We start from the raw sequence: 779 nt of genomic DNA, 5'->3' as shown, positions 1-779 counted from the left end.
TTCCTTGCAGGTAACGAAGAACATGTTTAATCCCGTTTCAGTGCCTTTGGGTCGGACAAGAGCTAAATCTAGACAATAGATTCACGGCAAAACATATATTAGGCCGTGTGTGACTTGCCAAAAACATTAAAGCTCCTATGGCACTCAGAAATTGCACTTCGGGACCAAGGACATCTTCATCGTCCATCTTGGGACGGAACAGGTCAGTGTCCAGGTCGAGGGACCTCACGACCATGGGGCTGGATAAAGGGTGTGAGTCGGCCATGTTAAATCTCTTGAGTACCTTTTTTGTATATGCCATTTGATGCACAAGGATTCCATCTTTAATATACTCAAGTTGTAATCCCAAACAGAATTTCGTTTTTCCTAGATCTTTCATTTCGAATTCTTTCTTAAGATATACTGTTTGGGAGATCTCTCCAGAGGTTCATAGGATATTCAGATCATCAACATACATTGCTATGATCACAAAGCCCTTATTGTCGAATTTCTTTATGAATATGCAGGGACTGATCGGATCATTTCTATATCCCCTTTCACTAGGTACTCACTTAGTCTATTGTACCACATTCGACCTGATTGTTTCAATCCATAAAGAGATTTATTCAACTTTAAACAATGTTGTTCTCGAGAACTCTCTTTGTTTTCCAATTCAATTCCCTCTGGGACTTTCATATAAATTTCATTATCCAGTGGACCTGATATCTTGCATATTTTCATTGTCTTATCCATTCACCCATGTGCATTTTGATCAAATAGACTAAGATTTAGCCATCTTT

This window comes from Brassica oleracea, chromosome C4 (assembly GCF_000695525.1).
Source record: "Brassica oleracea var. oleracea cultivar TO1000 chromosome C4, BOL, whole genome shotgun sequence".
In the NCBI taxonomy this organism is placed as follows: Eukaryota; Viridiplantae; Streptophyta; class Magnoliopsida; order Brassicales; family Brassicaceae; genus Brassica; species Brassica oleracea.
Note: the sequence above shows the minus strand (reverse complement) of the source record.